Source organism: Cetorhinus maximus, chromosome 31 (genome assembly GCF_964194155.1).
Source record: "Cetorhinus maximus chromosome 31, sCetMax3.hap1.1, whole genome shotgun sequence".
NCBI classification, from domain to species: domain Eukaryota; kingdom Metazoa; phylum Chordata; class Chondrichthyes; order Lamniformes; family Cetorhinidae; genus Cetorhinus; species Cetorhinus maximus.
The window spans coordinates 21,453,898-21,460,152 of NC_135909.1; the positions used below are offsets into that span (position 1 = coordinate 21,453,898).

Consider the following 6,255-nt stretch of genomic DNA (forward strand, 5'->3'; position numbering starts at 1 on the left):
TGTGGGTTATTTTGTGTAAATGTCCTCGTGCAATGCAATAGCAATTACACCTCAAAAGTACTTGCTTAGCTGTAAAGAAGTTTGACTCGTTCTGAGAGCAGGAATGAAGCTCTAGGTGAACACATTATGCAGAAGATTCAAATGCTGGTTTAAAGATCATCATTAAATGACTGCACGTTCCGGATTGAAACCTGGGTCCACTCGACAAGTTCAACTATTTTCCCCAAAAGGAGAATAATGGGCCGAGAGCCCGACTGACTCGGGGCTCTGTGGTTCAAAGATGACAAATGTAAGATCATTTTTTGTGTGACCATTGTCGACCAGTGGAGCACCTGAAACTTAGACAGTGTCGGCTTTTCTTCCTAAAGCCGCACAGGGTTCTGAATAGACAGTCAAGGAGACGTGAGGAGGTTAATATATCTCGGCAGCAGGTCACGACCCCCAGCACAGTAGAACAGTTTCTGCATAGTTCTGCCTTTCACTCAGTCCTGTTTTTAAAAGCGATGAAATGTTGAAATGGTCGTCACTCTGGATCAGTTTTCTTCTCATTGAAATAAAATAAACTTCAATTGAAAAATAGGTGAATAGCCACTGCAACCCTTTCCACAAGAGGCATGGGCTCTCTCCCGGTTTTCTTGCCCATAACAAGTTGAAGCGTAGGATTTCAATCCGGGAACTTTCGCCTGTGAAAGTGAGTATGATAACCCCTAGACTGTGGCATCCTCTGTCAAGTTACTGACGACTGAGTTTATCTGCCCAGTAAACTACATCTGTGTTCATTGTGAAAGTTCCTGATCACTTTAAACAACATCACTTCTGCCCTTACGAAAAGCTCTCAAATCTTCCCCTCTGCTGCCTTTTTCAAAACAATTGACTGCCCCACCTTTAACCCAACGTGCTTTCATCTACATACACACATTAAGGCTGCTGAGGCCCCTACTATCACTGCACAAACCATAGTTTTCCTCTCCACAGATGCTGCTGGACGTGCGGAGTATTTCCAGCATCTTACATTCTTAAATTAGGGTAAGGGGTGCAGTACCAGTTACTCTCTTCTTCCGAACTTCCCAGTACTTTTGATAGACAAATGCTTAGCAGTTTCACTTTACATGTTAAAATCCCTCGCTTCATTCCTGGCGTTACAGAGGCACAAAATGGTGACAGCATAGACGCTGAGCACTTGGCCCTTGTTCTCTGTTCTACTTCTCTGCAGAGCCTTCTCTCCGTAACCTCTAAATTACACTGTTCAGAAAATTATAGAATCTCCTCTGAAAGACATTGTCGAATCTGCCACACAGTGTCTAAAATAAAGAGCTTCCTCACGTCCATATTTTATATTTTGCCAATCAGTCTACCCTGATTCTCGACGCTCCCGACAATAGAAACATTACTCCATTATTAATGGTACTCCATTACTCTGCCCAGTCCTCGGATGAATTTGGAAATCTCCATCTAATCCCCTCTGAACATTTTTCTTCTCTGGGGAGAACAGCCGCAGTGTATTCCAATCTATTAATCTCATTCAATTTCTTTGGCAATGAGTTCATCCATGTAAATGTTTCTAACGTCTCCAAAATCTTTTTAATTCTGATGGTCATTGTTGGGCACAATATTCCAGGTGAGACCGAACCAGTTTTATGAAGATTCTCCACAGCTGTCTTGCTTTTGTACTCGATGCTTCGATTTAAAAAAGCCCAGGATCCCGGATGTCGTTTATACTGGCTCCGGGGTGACTAACAAAGCAAAAGCACCAAATTTACCCAAAGGCCCCTACGAGAAAACCAACAGACAAAATTTCACACCCTATATTTTCAGATAAGCAACCAAACCAAAATCAACATCAATTTAACAAAAGTTAACAGGGAAATTGCAGTGAATGTACACTATACATTGCTTCTTGTTACTGAATTAGGCTTTAAAAAACGTGGTAATTGTTCACTATATTTCTTGAGTTCTGCATTTGGAACCCTCAGTCTCTCAGTTTCTCCAGAGCCACCAGCTTCTCATCAGATGCATAATATTCTGATGCATCTTCCTGAGGGCTAAAGTGGATGATCTCACACTTCCCGACATGGAACTCGATCTGATCCCACCTATGTCACTTATTGTCTTGCTCAGCCTGATGGCGCCAGTTTAATTTGACGGGAACCAGGAGGCTTTTACAACTTTGGACCAAACATGGAGCGGGAGATTTCAGAGAGCGGGACCGCGAATGTATTCCGGATGTTGATGCTTAAACAGCGGATTGTTGATGTGTTTCATCGAATTGTTATTTAACGAAGACAACGTTCTGATAAACGTTCACAAACTTGAAACATTAACAGTTGTTTCTCTCTCCAAAGCTAATACCTGATGGGCTGAGTGTTTGCAGCGTTTTCATTTGTTTTTTGTATTGATGTTAACAACCGAGTCCGCGCTGGATAATTCTTTAATGATCTTTCACACATCCTGCATCGTTATTTTTTTTCCACCTGTCCGCTAACTTTCAGCTTATGTATCTGGGCCTCTGCTCCTCCACAGTTTGCAGCATCTCATCAATTGAAAACAAAACGAAGCAAAACTTGTTCACGTGTGGCCTCAATCAGATTAGGGTTCATTGCGAATCCAACTGCCCAAGTATTTCTCACTCACATAAACTATTTATAAATTTTGAAAATAAATTTCTCCCACAGGATAATGTAATGTTTTTGCTCTCTCGTTCATTGCTTTCCCTGTTACGTTTGATGTAAATCCACAGAAAGCAAAGAAGGCAACGAGGAAGGAAGGGAAAATCATGTTCCCATCAATGATCCCTGTTTGATTTTCAATGCACTGAATATAATCAATGTCTAAGCAAGTGAATCAAGGACGAGTAATTGCTAGTCTCCTACAGCTTGGGCTTGTGGCGCAACGGTAGCGCGTCTGACTCCAGATCAGAAGGTTGCGTGTTCAAATCACGTCAGGCTCATGGCTTTTTCCAACAGCTAAAGTTCTTGGGTTTCATATCTCGAAAAAGTTCATTGTCTGTGCATATTCCAGAAATGATGAATTTCAAAAACATGATGAAAGTCATCTCTTCCGCCTACTTCTGATTTTCCGCCTCTGTTTTCATTTTGCACAATTTTACATTGGAACAATGTTTCAGCGATGTGGGGTATCTACTGTTTTTGCAATTGCTCTGTTACCCAGTATGAGAAGTAAAACACAAAGTGTCCATCATGGGGTTTAAACCCAAAGCTGCCTCCGTCCATACAGCCGCTTAGTTCCGTTGGCAAGAGTTGGTTATGTAAGCTATAATCACTCGGCTTTATTTTATCAACAAATCAAGAGATTCAAACTCGTTACCTTAATGCAGAATGACAGTGCATTCAGGAAAAAAAAGTTTGAAAACAGCAGCAATTTCTTTCTGCTCACTGCATACAGTCCTAGCGATCTTCATTAAACAGCAGGAGCGGAAACCGCAGCCCGACACCCGCCTCTTCACATTAACGGTCAGTCTGAATTCCAGTTTTGGGATTTTAGAGAGAGCAGATGTTATTTTGTGGAAACTGTAGTCTAACTGGAGCCGGTTAAAGAGCCGAGGTCCGGCCTGAGAGTCGCCGAGCTCGGGGTCGGTTGAAGCCTGGGGACAAGGCAGATCCCAGGGAAAAGGGACGAGATTAGAAAGAGGGAAGGGAATTGCGGGGTGAAAAGGGTGAGAGGAGTGAGGGGGTGGCAAGGGGAGGAAGAGAGGCGGGGGGAGGAAGGGAAGGACGGAGGCCGCGGCCGTCAAAGCGAAGAAGAGAGCGACGGAGGAAAACAGCAAGAGGGAGGGCGGGAAGGAGGAGGAACTTGCATTTCGCCAGCACATTTTGCAAACACAGGAAGATCCAAAACCTCACAGCCAATGGGTGGGTGGTGTGGACAAGGGGGTGTGTCAGGGGTCTTGGTCAATGAGATTCGTGCTTGATTGTGTACAGCAGGATCCCACAGGCAGTAACCTGATCAATACTTGGATAACCTGTTTCAGTGATTCTGGATGAGGGGTTATTATTGATCCAAGGACACCGTGTAAAACTCTTCTCCTCTTTTTGTAAATACCCTGGTTGGATTGTTCACATCCCTCCGAGAAGGGAAGATGGGATCTCGGTTTCTAACGTGGTTTAGTACTGGATAATGTCAAAGATCCTCATTCCCCGTCTGTGGGGTATTACAGTATATCGTGGTAAAAAATTGCCTCTTCTAGAAGTTCAAGGAGTTGAAAACACTGAAGAGTTCCTCGTTCTGGCCTTAATAACTCACGTGGCCAGAGATAATAAAACACAGCCTCTTCCAGTTAGTGGGGATGTGATATCGGCACCAATAACACTCACACATCACTGCAGATGTTGTCAATTTTCTTCAGTGACAGTCAATTGAAGAGTTTGACTTCATCTTACGTTGAACCTCTCAATGTTGTAATGCTGCCAGCTTCATTCTTGGGGCAAATGTGAGAATCAGAAATCATCGCTCCTTCCCAATGTGAATTCGACTGACAGAGTTATTATAATTAAGCTCGGTCAGATTTTTACGCCTTTTCGCATCCAATCTTTAAAACAAAGGTAACGTTTTCTGATTTCGAAGATCGTGCCGAAATTCCAGCAACACTCTCCCCCTGCCCTGCTAAAAAGTCCACCTCTTTCAACTGTGAGTGTTAATCTCTCATTCTCTGTAACATCTCTCCAAATAACAATCTAGTGCTGCTTCTGCTCACAGAGTACAATGTCTTCTGTCTTTGCCCTATTCTGTAAACTATGATTCGGTCAGTTGCTCTCATGTATTTACAGTCAGGAGATTGTGAGTTCAAAACTCTCTCCAGAATTATGAGCGGAAAGTGAGGCAGTGCAGTACTTCAGTGCCGTACTGAACGAATATTAGAGGGGCCAGCTTTGAGATGCTATGGAAAACTGAGGTTCTATGTGCCTTCTCATGTAAAATTACCATGGCACAATTTCGGAGAGGGTCACGGGAGTTATTCCATCGCATCGGAGCCAACATTTGTCCCTCAATTAACACCACTTCAAAACAGATTCTCCTGCCTTCATCACATTGCTGTTCCTGGAAGCTGGCTGCTGCAAACCCTTTAATAATATAGTTCAAAAAACATCGTGACTGAAACGCTGCGAGGAAAAGAAAAGGCGTTAATGAGAATTCTGCTGAGAGAGTTTCATTGGACAGAAATTCGGGTTAAGAATTTGAGGAATCGACATCAGAGAACAAATCAACATCAAAACGGAATCAACTCCTGTGAAATCAATGAGTAAAAGCCGAGAGCTCCGAGCACCATCAGCTCATCACCCAGAGACACTCACAGACGCATTTAGCCTCCTGTCTTAGGCAGTGCCTCGTGACTGAGAATGACTACATTCCACTCCGGGGCTGTGGGTTCTGGGGAGATTAAAAAGTCCAATGCTGGCTCCGCACACTCTGCCACAGGTTGGGGCAGGTAGTGTTTGAGGAGGCGGGTGGGTGGGATGCTCGGATTTTGCTCCGCTCCTTCCGCTGTTTGCGCTTGGCCTCCACCTGGGCCTGTCGGAGACGTTCCAAATGGTTGGCACCTTCGCGGATGCTTCTTCTCCAGTTTGGGCGCCTCGAGCAAGAGATTCCCACAAATCGGTGGGAATGTTGCATTTTATCAGGGAGGCTTTGAGGACGCCCCTGAAACGTTTCCTCTGCCCTCGAGTACTGAGTCTCGGTTGAGGAAATCGGAGAAGGGCTCCTTCCAATGAGCCGGACTCCATCTCTGTCTTTGATAAGCGCCACTCCATTCTGCCCATTGTGTCTGTGCCGGCTGATAAAAAAACATAAAATCTAGCCGTCCATTCCAATCCCACCTTATAACACATAGCTTTGCAGGTTGCAACACTTTAGGTGCAGATCGGGGTATCTTTGGAATGAGCAGAGGGTTTCTGCCTCCACCACCAAACCAGGCAGCGAATTCCAAGCGTCCATCACCCTCTGGTAAATGGCCATTGTATGTACATGTCCTACCAACTTCAGGGACCAGTGGACATAAGCTCCAACGTCTCTCACTTCATCTACCCTCTCCATACGATCCCGTTTATTGTGCATTCTCTAGATTTGCTTGCCCCCCACAAATGCATTACCTGGCACTTTTCTGGATTCTGTGTAAATAACTGAAGCCTCATTTCCCCTCTAATACTTCTCCCATTAACATTAAAGTTGTCCACCTGGTAATTTACCTCTCTGCTCCGGCCAGCAGATCTTTCCTGGCTACTCTATATTAGCCCTCATAAT

General features: G+C 44.3%; 1 non-coding gene across 1 annotated transcript; it reads left to right on the plus strand.

Annotated features, from left to right (window-relative positions):
* Positions 1 to 2,875: 2,875 nt before the first annotated feature.
* trnaw-cca (transfer RNA tryptophan (anticodon CCA)) lies at positions 2,876 to 2,947 on the plus strand. The gene has a single exon. It is a non-coding gene; the product is annotated as a tRNA-Trp (tRNA).
* The last annotated feature ends 3,308 nt before the right edge of the window (positions 2,948 to 6,255 follow it).